Source organism: Podarcis bocagei (genome assembly GCF_964188305.1).
Source record: "Podarcis bocagei genome assembly, chromosome: 10".
NCBI lineage: Eukaryota > Metazoa > Chordata > Lepidosauria > Squamata > Lacertidae > Podarcis > Podarcis bocagei.
This window is the reverse complement of record NC_138135.1, coordinates 437630-450352: the sequence shown is the minus strand read 5'-3', so window position 1 is coordinate 450352 and position 12723 is coordinate 437630. Positions and strand designations below refer to the sequence as shown.

At 46.9% G+C, this 12723-nt stretch overlaps 3 protein-coding genes across 7 annotated transcripts in view; 2 read left to right on the top strand and 1 right to left on the bottom strand.

Moving 5' to 3' along the window:
* Positions 1 to 978, top strand: part of LOC308595633 (uncharacterized protein) — a 132500-nt gene extending 131522 nt beyond the window's left edge. The window contains exon 2 of the mRNA XM_081210152.1: positions 868 to 978. The gene's annotated coding sequence lies outside the window, so the exon portion shown is untranslated. The remainder of the gene's footprint in view (positions 1 to 867) is intronic.
* The window catches only part of LOC308595546 (uncharacterized protein), a 124358-nt gene that overhangs the window by 28178 nt on the left and 83457 nt on the right, over positions 1 to 12723 (bottom strand). The window contains exon 1 of one of the 5 annotated variants that reach the window (XM_081209869.1): positions 10094 to 10269. The exons of the other annotated variants lie outside the window; for them this stretch is intronic. The gene's annotated coding sequence lies outside the window, so the exon portion shown is untranslated. Of the gene's footprint in view, positions 1 to 10093; positions 10270 to 12723 lie in introns of those variants that run through there. 5 annotated transcript variants of the gene reach the window in all.
* The window catches only part of LOC308595634 (uncharacterized protein), a 29199-nt gene continuing 28790 nt past the window's right edge, over positions 12315 to 12723 (top strand). The window contains exon 1 of the mRNA XM_081210153.1: positions 12315 to 12403. The gene's annotated coding sequence lies outside the window, so the exon portion shown is untranslated. The remainder of the gene's footprint in view (positions 12404 to 12723) is intronic.

Below are 12723 nucleotides of genomic sequence, written 5' to 3'. Positions count from 1 at the left end.
CTCCCTTAATTTTGACCCAAATGCTCTCACTTTGGCTTTGAGGTTCTAAATCTTGGATCCTTTCACAGGTATACACATCCCTGACATATAACGCCACTCCTCCTCCTTTCTTGTCTGGTCTGTTTCTCTGAAATAGATTGTATCCCCCCCATTATTAGATTCCAATCGTGGGACTTATCCCACCAGGTTTCAGTGATGCCTATTATGTCATATTTAGTCATGATGACCTTCAAAAACATCATGATGACCTTCCAAAAACAATGGATATGGCAACACCCCACAGATCACAGTGTGTGTTTCTGGGATGCCCATTTGCCTGGAAGCAGCCAGCAGAAAGCTTTGCTTCGTGAAGCTCCTGCAGATGCCGAGTTGCTGACTTCCCTCCCAGACGACAGGAAGCGAAAGACATACATCCTTTGCCCTGTGTCCTTCCAGCCTCTTTCCTCCCTTGCTCCCTTCTGCCGGTTTGTGTGCCTGACTTAGATATCCTGTGTGCTGTATTTTTTTTACTGCTGAAACTGCGTTTGCTCTCAGGAGCTAATTTTTGTGCCTCACTGGGGACCCAGTGAGAACTGTATGCTTTCAAAGTTCAGTAAACTATTACTGAAGAAGTCCTGCTGCCTCTGTGTGTGTTTTTGAGCTCAGCGTGGGAATTGCTCTACACGTGGCCCCTACCGTGCCGATACTCTGCTCATTCCCTGGATTTGCTGTACTTAAGCATGCTAGACGGGTGCATCTGTGTGTCACCGGTTTTTGCACCAACCCCCCCCCCACTGCGTGATCTCCAAACACTGCTTCTTCACCAGAACTTCTCCCTGCCTCCTACGTGTTCTGCAGAAAACTTAAAATACTGTAATTTAATGGGAGATTTCCCCCCCAAGCCTTATTGCAAGAGGGGGAAGGATGGGTTGCAGGTACCAGGGAAGTCTCCTGGGGGGCCCATCTTCCCTCACGAACCCCATAGGGCAACCTCAGAGCTCCTGCTTATTCTGGGGTTTGGGGAAGATAGTACTTTGCTGTCATGGACTGGCTGGGTGAAGGGGGGGGAGGCACCAGCTGGAGGACCCCCAAGGGAAGAAGGCTCGGAGTCTGGGTCTTGTATGCCCCCTAAGGCTATCAAAACTCCTAGGTCTGGCCAATTAAAGGCTGATATGGGAGCCATTGGGGGCCAGATCAGTTATTTCTTTTTCACCTCTCCTCTGGAAAAGTCCTCTTTCTTCTGGGGTTTGATTACTTTTGCCTCCTTCAGTGCTCACTGCATCCTCAGCGAGGTGCAATACTGTCCTTTCAACTTATGTAGGGTTCTCTCTCAGGACCGCTACCCAGGAGTCTGCCTATGCAAACTGCTCCGAACATCCAGGGTTTTTGGTCACGCTTCAAAAGACCTGGTTGGTTTGCTCCAGGTCCCACGAGCCGGGGGGGGGCCAGCAGGGAGTTCTCAGTCATTTGAGGTTCATTGCTCCGCCATATTTGTGCTTGAATTTGCCAAAATTATTCACCATGCCTTGTAATGGAGTCCATTCTTCCTGTGAGTGTGACCCCCCCATTATGCCCTCCTGCTTAAGTTGTTACACAAGGGGGGCTCCCTGCCCTTCCGACATGTTGCAGATCAAGTAAAAGGGGGGGGGAAGCCTTTTGAAAAGACTGGTGGCCAGCAGGGCTGACAGTGAGAAAGCCTATAGAAAGAAAAGACTCATAAATAAATGCCCCCCTCAGCTGCACACCCCGCCAGTCCTGGGCAGAGAACTCGCAGTTGTGCCAAGGGGGGAGGGAGCCTGATCTCTTCAGCCCCAGCCCTCAGCCGGAGAGGAGCCTTCAAGAAAAACACAAAGTGAGAAAACTCCCCCCCCCCACCCTCTTGGCCGAGCTTGAGACAATACATGGACATTCACAGAGCTGGGAGCCGGCTGTTGCCTGGTTGAGGCCCCCACAGCTGGCAGACCACTGCTGCCGGGGAGGGGGGGTCCACAAACGCAGAGAGAGGGAGAGAGAGAGAGAGAGAGAGAGAGAGAGAGAGAGAGAGAGATGGCCCCCCCAGCCCAGCTCCCCTGGCGACAAAAGCATCAATGCAAAACACACAAAAAAGAAAGCTCTCCCCCCCCCAAAAAAAATGTGCAATTTCACTGCGAGCAAAACACACAGAGCAGCCCCCTTGACTGTGACACACAGAGAGCTGGGGGGGCACTGCTCCCTCAGTTGAGGCACCCACAGCTGGGTGGGTTCAAAGAAAGCCTCAATTTATCTGAGTCACAGCACCAAATATATACACTGGTACCTCGGGTTACATACGCTTCAGGTTACAGACGCTTCAGGTTACAGACTCCGCTAACCCAGAAATAGTAAAGGTAAAGGTAAAGGTACCCCTGCCCGAACGGGCCAGTCTTGACAGACTCTGGGGTTTGTGCGCCCATCTCACATCTACCTCAGGTTAATAACTTTGCTTCAGCATGAGAACAGAAATCGTGCTCCGCCGGCGCGGTGGCAGCAGGAGGCTCCATTAGCTAAAGTGGTGCTTCAGGTTAAGAACGGACCTCCGGAACGAATTAAGTTCTTAACCCGAGGTACCACTGTACCTCCAAAGGCTATAAAAACTCCTATTAAAGGTAAAGGCACCCCTGACCATTAGGTCCAGTTGCGGGCGACCCTGGGGTTGCGGCGCTCATCTTGCTTCATTGGCCGAGGGAGCCGGTGTACAGCTTCCAGGTCATGTGGCCAGCATGACTAAGCCGCTTCTTCTTCTTTTTTTTAATGATATTTATTAAGGGTTTGAAAATTACAAAAAGAAAGAAAAGAAAAGAAAAGAATCAAACACAACAAAACAATACAATACAAAACAAAATCAAAAACATTACATAAATATAACAGATCAAAAAGAAAAACCATTAAAAACACATTCAATATTTTCAATGTTGTTATCTTTCCTTAACTTGTTTCAGCGACTTCCTCGCACCTCTCTTTTTTGTAAGCCACTTCAATTAGTTGTTTTAGCAAATCCTTTCCATCTTCCTCAATTCTTTGCCCTATAATTTATCTTAACAGGTTCTAACCTTGATTTCCCTTTAATCCCTTTACAATTTATTGTACTTAATTCTTTATAGCCTTTCTGCTAAAACCATATAACTTCATTCCAACATCTTTCTAACATTTCTTAATTTTACAATATTTCTGTAGGTAGTCTTTGAATTTCTTCCAATCTTCTTCCACCGGTCTCAGATTCTTCTCCCTGGTCTCAGATTCTTCTCCCTGGTCTCAGATTCTGCCAGTCATTTCCGCCAGTTCCATATAGTCCATCAACTTCAACTGCCACTCTTCCCAGGTGGGTAGATCTTGTGTCTTCCAATACTTCGCAATAAGTATTCTTGCTGCTGTTGTGGCATACATAAAGAAAGTTCTATCCTTCTTAGGCACCAATTGGCCGACCATGCCCAGGAGAAAAGCCTCTGGTTTATTCAAGAAGGTATATTTAAATACCTTTTTCATTTCATTATAGATCATCTCCCAGAATATCTTAATCCTTGGGCATGTCCACCAAAGGTGAAAGAATGTACCTTCAGTTTCATTACATTTCCAACATTTATTATCGGGCAAATGGTAAATTTTTGCAAGCTTGACTGGTGTCATGTACCACCTATAAATAATTTTCATTAAATTTTCTCTTAAGGCATTACATGCCGTAAACTTCATACCTGTGGTCCATAACTGTTCCCAGTCAGCCATCATAATGTTATGTCCAACGTCTTGTGCCCATTTAATCATAGCAGATTTCACCGTTTCCTCCTGAGTATTCCATTTCAACAGCAAGTTATACATCTTTGACAAAATCTTAGTTTTGGGATCCAACAGTTCTCTTTCCAATTTTGATTTTTCCACCTGGAAGCCAAGTTTTTTATCCATATTATATGCCTCCATTACTTGATAGTAATGGAGCCGGTCTCGCACTCTATTTTTTAATTTTTCAAAACTCTGCAATTTTATTCTGTCTCCATCTTATTCCAAAATTTCCCAATATTTCGGCCATTTGGCCTCCATATTGAGTTTTTTCTGAGCCTTCGCTTCCATTGGTGACAACCATCTTGGGGTTTTATTTTCTAACAGATCCTTGTATCTCATCCAAACATTAAACAGTGCTTTTCTAACAATATGGTTTTTAAACGCTTTGTGTGCTTTAACCTTGTCGTACCACAAATATGCATGCCAACAAAATACATTGTTAAAACCTTCCAGATCCAGCACATCAGTGTTTTCAAGAAGCAGCCATTCTTTCAGCCAGCAAAATGCAGCTGATTCATAATAAAGTTTAAGGTCTGGCAGGGCAAATCCACCTCTTTCTTTAGCATCAGTTAATATCTTCAATTTTATTCGAGGTTTCTTGCCCTGCCAGACAAATCTAGAAATATCTCTCTGCCACCTCTTGAAACAGTCCATTTTGTCTAGAATTTGCAATGTTTGAAACAAAAACAGCATCCTTGGCAATACATTCATTTTTATCACTGTGATTCGGCCTAACAATGATAGCTTCAAATTTGACCATATTTCTAGATCCTTTTTCACTTCCATCCAACATTTTTCATAATTGTCTTTAAATAAATTCACATTCTTGGCGGTCATATTAACCCCTAGGTATTTCACTTTCTTAACCAATGTTAATCCTGTCTCCTTCTGAAACTTGTCTCAATCACAGTTATATTTTTCTATCATACCTTAGTTTTCATCTTGTTCAACTTAAAACCTGCTACCTGACCAAATTCTTGAATCAATTCCAATACCCTTTTAGTACTAGGTTCTGGCTCCTGTAAAGTCAATACCAAATCGTCAGCAAAAGCTTTCAGTTTGTACTGTTTAGCCCCCACTTGTATACCTTTAACCAATTGGTCCTTTCTAATCATATTTAGCAAAACCTCCAGGACCGATATAAAAAGTAATGGAGAGATTGGGCAACCTTGTCGTGTTCCTTTCTCAATCTTAAATTCTTCTGTCACTACATTGTTCACAATTAATTTTGCCTTTTGTTCTGAATAAATTGCACCGATACCATTTTCAAAACCTTGACCTACCCCTATCCCCTGTAAGTTCTTCTTCATAAAACTCCAAGAAATATTATCAAAGGCTTTCTCCACGTCCACAAATATCAAAACTGCTTTAGTATTAATATTCACTTGTAATTTTTCTAAAATATTAATTATGTTCCTTGTATTGTCAGACAAATGTCTGCCCGGAAGAAAGCCTGCTTGATCTTTATGGATTTCTTCTACAAGCACCTTTTTTAATCTCTTAGCCAAAATGTCTGCAAAAAAATTGTAATCCACATTCAGCAGTGATATGGGGCGGTAGTTCTTAAATTGTGTCTTTTCAATCTCTGTTTTTGGTATAAGTGTAATGTAAGCTTCCTTCCGGGACGCAGGTGGCGCTGTGGGTAAAAGCCTCAGCGCCTAGGGCTTGCCGATCGAAAGGTCGGCGGTTTGAATCCCTGCGGCGGGGTGCGCTCCCGTCGTTCGGTCCCAGCGCCTGCCAACCTAGCAGTTCGAAAGCACCTCCGGGTGCAAGTAGATAAATAGGGACTGCTTACCAGCGGGAAGGTAAACGGCGTTTCCGTGTGCGGCTCTGGCTCGCCAGAGCAGCGATGTCACGCTGGCCACGTGACCCAGAAGTGTCTTCGGACAGCGCTGGCCCACGGCCTCTTGAGTGAGAAGGGCGCACAACCCTAGAGTCTGGCAAGACTGGCCCGTACGGGCAGGGGTACTTTTACCTTTACCTTTAAGCTTCCTTCCACGACTCTGGTGCCTTTTTCCCTTCCAAAATTTCATTACAGACTTCCTTCAATGGTTGTATTAACCATTCTTTCAGAGATCTGTAGTATCTTGAAGTCAAACCATCCGGTCCTGGAGATTTACCCAGTTGCATATTCTGTATGGCCCCTTCCACTTCCTGATCCGTTCTTTTATAATTCGGCATTAACTTGTTTTCCTGAGAGATTTTCTGTAATCCATTTATTTTCAAAAATCGATCAATGTCGATTTCTTTCTGCTTCTCCTGTGTGTATAGTTGTTTAAAGTACCTCTGGAAGCACTTTCTGATCTCCACTGGATTCACTATATTCTTTCCTTCCACTTCCAAATTCGTAATGGTATTAAGTTTTTGTCTTTTTTTCAATTGCCAAGCCAACAGTTTTCCACACTTGTTAGCTGATTCAAATGTTTTTTGTCTCATTTGTTTAATTTTCCATTCTATTTCCTGATTCATCATTTTCATATATTGTACTTGTAGCAGGAACTCCCCCACCCCAATCATTCTGTTTGTACAAACTTTACACACACTCACACTCACACACTACATACGCCACATTTCTGTTATAAATTCATAGAAAATCAACCATACATCGGATTTGCACTGTTCCATTTTTATTTTACTCCATATGACAAGGACTATCAAAGGGGGGTGGCTTGGTTCTGGTCAGCCATAATCCCTTCACCATCCCAGGACATCCACAGGAGCCCTGCCCAGTTGCTATGCCAACCCTGATGATCCCAGACAGAAGACAATCAAGATCACAAAGAACTTGCATATGGGAGTGGATTCAGCATGGACTGAAACAAAGGACAATGATCAGATCTTCCCTCTGGGGGCAAGAAACTGCAAACTCCCCTTTGTCTCTTGGAAGTGACTCATGGGGAGGGGGGGAGGAGGAACCAGCCAGGTGACAGGACACTCAGGTTACCACCACAACTCCTCCCTCAACCCCTCCTTTCTGTAATGTATGCATGATGTTTCTGGGGGTGGGCTTGAGCTAGAGGATGGGAATTTCAAAAGTTTTTATAAGGTCTTGCAGACCATCTTTCTGGGTCTTTTCCTCTCTCCTGCAAGTGAGGGGAACACCCTGTTGCAACAGTTCAATAAAGGCCAAGCCTACAGGCTGCTGTTTTGCTCCAAGTTATCCTGGTTGGTGTCTTTGTTTTTGTCCAAGGGAGCCCTCGGATTTTTCCGGTAACAGTTTGGCGACCATGCTCAGGGACCCTTGGTTCTCCTGCGAAGGTGAGGAGGGAGATAGAGGGGATCGGGCGCCACTGGGCAACCTTAGCCCAGGGATCCTTCTTCCTCTCCCTGCCTCCTCTTTGCGGGCGGTAATCAATCGTCACCAAAAGCTCAACCAGGGGAGCAAAGGCAAGATCAAGCCGGCTAAAGAGAAAGGATCCCGGGATCCACGGGGGACATCTTCGAACGTGAGTATGGTTTGAAGAAAATACATTGGGAGGGGGATGGAAGAAGTAGCGTCCCCACGACAGCCAGACTTTCCTTCTTTAATTTCTGGTGTTACCCCTCGGAGTCAGCCGGGACGTCCTAAAACTCTCTCCTTTTCTCCCCCGATTCTCCCCCTCGGAAAGTGGCCGGGAAATTGTGGCACTTTTACTGTTTTCAGACGTTACCTCTCAGAGTCGTCCAGGAACGTCTTAATCTCTCTCTCCTTTTCTCCCCCGTTTTCCGTCGTGGAACGCAATCTGGGAAAACGCGGCAATTTGTCATTTCTCTGACGTCTTCCCTTGGAGTCGTCTGGTGGCGTCTTTCAAAAGTATTTTAACGCAAGGTCATTTGCTTCCTTTCAAAACTTTGTTTTCTCGGACCCCGATCTGGCACTGCACAGCGCAGGTGTTCAGTAGGGAGCCCTTTAGTCTCAAAGGCTAGGCAGGAGGCTGTCGTGGAGGGTAGAAGGGGTGGTGCACAAATTGGGGCCCCACACTAGGGCTAGCTTTGTAAAACAGCGCTGAGGTAAAGGAATTTTGAAGTTTCTCGGGCAGGGAGACCCGTGGCTGAAGTTTCGGGCAGGAAGACCCGTGGTTAGCCTTGAGTTCATGTATAAGATTTTCGTGAAATGAATTTGTAGTTTAAAGATAGGTAAGAGCTGTGTTAGTCAAAGATATTCTGAACACTGAAAGGATATTTTTCCTATTCCCCTTTCTTTCCCATTGCCCCTCCTACCTTGTGTGTGTACGTCCACTCTTTCTGTCTTTAGTGTACTTCGTTAACGGAAAAAAAGTAAAAAAATGAATGAATAAGAGATGTACTCAAAGATTTAGAAATATTTAGCCTGCGAGAAGAAAGTTCCCTCTCTTCCTAGAGGGTTCTTCATTCTCCAGATGTCAACTAAATCCATATTTTCAGTCATGTCAAAAAAGGTTTTTGGTAGTCTACCATCTTTGGTAACTACCTGTCTCTGTGCCTTGTCCATATTTATAGACACCACTCCATTCATATCTCCCATCAAAATCATATTGTAATCCAAATAGTCCATCAAAGTCTCATGTAGCTTCTTAAAAAATTCCGCTTTTCCTTCATTTGGTGCATAAATGCCTACTATCAAAAATTTCTCTCCTTGTGATTGGATTTCAATTGCAATAAATCTTCCTTGATCATCTTTAAATATAAATTTTGGTGATAGGCTCTGCTTTGCATATAGGACAACTCCTCTTTTTTTAACTTTATCTGATGAAACAAATTCAAGGCCCAGTCTTTTATTACTCAATATCTTCCTGTGTAGCCTTATCACATGTGTTTCTTGTAGACAAATCAAGTCCAATTGTTCCTTTTTCAATAAATGAAAGACTCTGCGCCTTTTTTCGGGGGAGTTCAGTCCATTAACATTCCAACTTAATATTTGCAATGGCATGATGTAATTACTCTGATTTTCCTCCAACTGCACCCACTGCTTGCTTTTCTTCTGTTGGTGGTGTTGGTATCACATTCTCTGAGTTGTCCAGTCCAAAACATAGTTTTGCTATGTCCAGGATTCCTCTTTTTGGTGATCTTTTGTCCAATGCTTTTTGTTCAAGTCCTCTGTCTGGTGATCTTCTGTCCGATGCTCTTGACTCTTTTCCAAGTTCCTTCTGCAGGTCTTCTTCGTAGTTATTAAAAAATTTAACTTTATCTTCTACTGATCTTATTTTTATTTTCCCTCCTTTGAAACTGAAGGATAGACCTTGGGGAAATTCCCACCTAAAGTTGATTTTGTTCTTTCTCAGCAGGGCAACCAAGTCACTGTAATTTGACCTAAGATCCAAAAGATATTTCGGGATGTCTTAAAAAATTTCCACTCTTGACTGTAATACTTCCAGAGGCTTCAGATAATGCCAGCCCAAAATTTTATCTCTCTCTTCTTTAGCTCGGAGGGTAATCAAACAGTCTCTTATTCTATTCTTCTCTTTCTTCCCTCCTCTTCCTAGTCTAAAGGCTCTCACAATTTCAAAGCACTCCTGCTCCAAATCCAGGTCCCAGAAATCCACAAGCTCCTGCATGAGAAAATCTATTAAACTACTCTTCTCCAATTCAGGTAGAGCTCTGATCCTCAAATTCGTCTGTTTTTCCTTAAGCTCAATCATAGAAAGCGTCAACCTATGATCCTCAAGTTGCCTCTGTAGAACTGGTACACTCTCTTTTTCCAATTGTGTAATTTTACGTTCCACAACAACTGCCTTTTCCTTGGCTTCTTCTGCAGTCTGCCGTATCAAAGTAGCTTCTGACTACTAAGCTGCTTCTGGCGAACCATAGCAGCACACGGAAACACCCTTCACTTTCCCGCTGGAGCGGTACCTATTTATCTACTTGCACTTGGACATGCTTTCGAACTGCTAGGTTGGCAGGAGCAGGGACCGAGCAACGGGAGGGATGGGAGGTCACCCCATCGCGGGGCTTCGAACCACCAACCTTCTGATCAGCAAGTCCTAGGCTCAGTGGTTTAACCCACAGTGCCACCCCCGTCCCTTAGGACTCCTAAGGGACTCCTAGGTATGGCCAATAATACTCACGTGCCAGGAGGAGATAAGGCAGTGGAAGACAGAAGTGCCTGGCGTGCTCTGTTCCAGGGGGTCACAAAGAGTTGGACACGACTAAATGACTAAACAACAACCATACATCTGAATGGGGTTTATTTGCATGCATTTCCCCACTCCTGGATCCAAGGGGCCAGCAGCGCATCCATGGAAATGAAGAGCAGAGCTGCCGCCCTCCTGCGACCCTCCGCGCCCTGACTTGCCCCCCTCTCGCCATGCAGCGCTGGGACCCCCACTCTCCCCATGGGCCCTATCCTGGGAGAGAGGAGACTCACCGGATCCCAGCAGGCGCCCCCAGGCAGCCTCTGCAGAGCCGAACCAACGGGACCCCCACACGCCCGACTTCTTGCAGGAAAGGGAGGGGTTGGGCTTTCGCTCTGGAGGACCCTGCCCCCCCTTACTTTCCTCTCCAGGAATCTAGCTCGTTTCCGTTTAACCCTTGGTAAGCCGAGCGCACCCAACTCACGACTTTCCCTCTCTCGAGAGCCGGAGCATCGCGCACCAATAGCATCCCGAGAAGGCGGAGGAGGAGAGGTTTATGGTTCACTTCCGGCAAGGGATACATTCAGTTTTGGACAGCAGCTGAAAGGCCCCCTAACAGCTGGCCCCTGAACAAGGGTCCTAAGAAATCTTCACTGGCTCCCGGTCCATTTCCGAGCACCATTCAAAGTGCTGGAACTGACCTTGAAAGCCCTAAATGGTCTCAGCCCAGTAGAAGGGAAGGAGCGTCTCCACCCCCATCGTTCAGCCCGGACACTGAGGTCCAGCTCCGAGGGCCTTCTGGCAGGTCCCTCATTGCGAGAAGTGAGGTTACAGAGGGCGTTCTGGGTTGTCGTGACTGCCCTGTGGAACGCTCTCCCACCAGATGTCAAGGAGATAAACCATTATACGGCCTCCATTGACACCTGAAAGCAGCTCCGTATCGGGAAGCTTTTAATGATTTATGTTGGGTTATCTTTTCTTCTCTTCTTTTGGCTGGAGCAATCCGGTCTGATGGGTGGGGTACAAAAAAACATGTTGATGTTGTTGTTGTTAGACAGCCTCTTTTGATAGGGCTGCTTTGTTCTGTGCTTTTGGACTCCTATGTGGGCTTATGGTTTTGGTGCTTGTGGATCTCATGGGATTTAATGTCTTGCCATTGTAAATGTACGGGGATGAGTGCATCTACACAGACACATTTCCGCAAAAAGACCCAAACTCCGGCATGTAGTCGCAGGTGATACAATTGGAGCCTTTCTGCAAATGGCCTTTGCAACACAACTCACTGGGTGATAACAAAGTATACACATTTGCCTTTTTACAATGTACCCCCTTTCCTCAATGAATCCACCCATTTCTTGATGAAATAGAACTTCTGCCAGGAAAACCTGAGCTGAAATAGTAAGGAGAGGAAAACAGCAGCCCTGTCTGACCCCCGTCAGCCCCCAGACTCCCCCAGTCACGTGGCAGGAGATTCATCCTGAGCCCCCCCCCCTCCGTGAGACGGGTATGACATCATGGATGATCCAGATATGATCCATTGATGATCCACATGATCCAAGCAGACTTGTCCAAAGAACAGATCTCTAGGCCTGAATGAAAAGGGTCTGCGATGATGGATTCTGGAGTCAAGAAATCCGCCCTTTCCAGTGATCTCTCAGGCTGGCCAGGAAAAGGCAGCGAGCAGGAATCCTCAGGCATCCCGACGGACAGACAGACTTGTCATGTTGCCAAAACACGAACTCGGACTCTGATCTGATTTCCATGTACAACTCACTTTGTGGCACAACCGGGGATGTTTTTGGGGTGCTCTCTCTATGACAGGGGGGGCGATTATTTGAGGGTGTACAAATTGCAACGCGCTTTAGTTCTGGGCTGCTTCACTCCTCGCATGGAGGGGGGGGGGCTCTGCGCGCAAACAGATCAACAGCTGCCTTGCTTTCTTCCGGGCCGCATTGTGTTACCTCTGACGGAGACATAAGGGAGGAATTGTGTCGGCTCTCTCTCTCTCTCTCTCTCTCTCTATGTGTGTGTGTGTGTGTGTGTGTGTGCAAAAGCCCAAGCCCCATTTTCCCCGTAACACAGGAGTCACAGCGCCCAACCCGCTGCTCAATGTGCACCAATACCTAAAACATGGAATGGATCTAAGATCATGGCGTGGGGTGGGGGGCGGAGGGAGGGAAGGATTTTCAATGCAAACATTGTAGGGGGGCCCCACTTTGCAGCTGGATTGCCAGGATCAGCCCCTCCCACTCTCTCCTGATCCCCAGAAGTAAGTGAGGAGGGGGAAAACCTTTTTCTCTCCCCCGCAAACAATTCTTTCCCTGCCTTCCCGGCACAACCTGCTTTCACGCCGCCCCCACAATCCTCACCCCCCCCCCGTATGTCGCACCTCTTCCTTCTGCTCCTCCTCCAATCCGGCTTCTGTTTCCGGAATGAGCGGAGAGAGCCCCCCCCCCTCCCGAACTGCCTGCTTCTCCCGCAAGTGGAGCTTCTGCGCCGTAGCTGGGGGGGGGGGGCGCTTCGGAAAAGGGAGGAGGGGCGGAAGGACCCCCCCCCCGGATGTTGCGGGAAAGAAAAGGAGAATCGGGAGCGAGGACAAAGAGGTAAAGGAGTCGCGGGGGAGGGGAAAGGGGAGACGGGAGAAAAGGATTCAGACACCCCCGCCAGCTCCCTCAAGCGCCTTCCGTGGGGCCTGGATCCCTGCGCGCGTGCTGCGAAGGGGGCTTTCCTTGGCCCCTTGGGTGCCTTGGCAGGGGCGGCCATGCAGCGCCCATCCAGGGGATCCCAGCGAAGCGCCCTCGCCCCGTTTCCCCCGCTTAGGCATCCCTGGGGCGCTGTGGGTTCCGCGCGGAGAGAGGTGGGCCATGAAAGGGTTAATGGGAGTGAGGGACGCCTGGATAGAGACCCCCCTGTCCCTCCCCTG